We start from the raw sequence: 1,156 nt of genomic DNA on the forward strand, positions 1-1,156 counted from the left end.
GGAAAAGCACAATCCGCCCCCCGAGAGCCGACTGCGCGAGCTCCGCTCCCCATTGATGCTGTTTATTATAATATCAGGCATAATATGCTTGTGTAACTCATGTTTGTGCAACTGGCGAGCTCTTCGACGCCCTCCGTATCAATCTCCTCGGAGAAAGACAGGCGGAGCGTCGCGCCCTCTACCCGGGGGGAAGTACCGCAGCGCGGGCTTTCGAATCCCGAGAGCGGGCGCTGGATCTGGTGGTTAAGGAAGTAGATAGGGACGCGCCCGTCTACATTCCCTCCACCGGATCCATATGCGAAACCCACGAGCACAGCCGCCGCTCCGCCTCGGCGAAAGCGGGGCCGGCACCGCGAGGAACGCTAGTGAAGGCTCCCTCCTCAAAGAGAGCAGAGCCCGTCACGCTGAAGGGCGTTCCCCTAGCGTTTCCGACGCAGCTCGAGTTTCTGAAGAGGAACTACAGATATGCAAAACATTAGGGTACGTGACTAATCATCCCCGTAAATCACTGACAGTATATCACATCAGCCGTCTTGATCACTATTAGGCTACCCAAAAAGTTAGGAAAAGAAAAACGACTAAAACCCTTCCATATTCCCAAAACCATCAAACAAACAACTGACACAAAGAAAATCTAATAAAAACAACGAAGGCAATAAACACAGCAGAAACCGTAGAGACAAAACAGCAGCACAGTCTGGGTCCGTACGTCCTACCAAATATTGACCCACTCCACGGCTCTACGCTGGACATAAGCCGATAGGCACGTCCCCTCAACCTGCACAGAGACACTAACGTCATTAGTGTCTAACATTTAAAACATAAAACCGCCCCCCATAAAAAGATCATACTCACTGGGTAAATCCGACTGATATGAAAAAGCTCCCGCTATGACATATCTCGCTACACCCGAACTGCAGGATACAGACTTGGGTTACACACCAGTACTACATCTCTCACCTATGGAATCCCATTCATCCACACACCTGGGTTTAAACCATTGACTGTATAAAAACATGGACGTAGTGTCCGTGACGTCACCAGTAGATTTCCGAAGAGCGTTTTTGAAGCTCAAAATTGGGCGGAGGCGGCCGTCGCCATCTTGGCAGCGCGTCACTCCGGGATAATCGAAAATGGGCAAAGAGGCGGGAGCAGG

Source organism: Sinocyclocheilus rhinocerous, unplaced genomic scaffold (assembly GCF_001515625.1).
Source record: "Sinocyclocheilus rhinocerous isolate Xijiao unplaced genomic scaffold, SAMN03320098_v1.1 scaffold2358, whole genome shotgun sequence".
NCBI lineage: Eukaryota > Metazoa > Chordata > Actinopteri > Cypriniformes > Cyprinidae > Sinocyclocheilus > Sinocyclocheilus rhinocerous.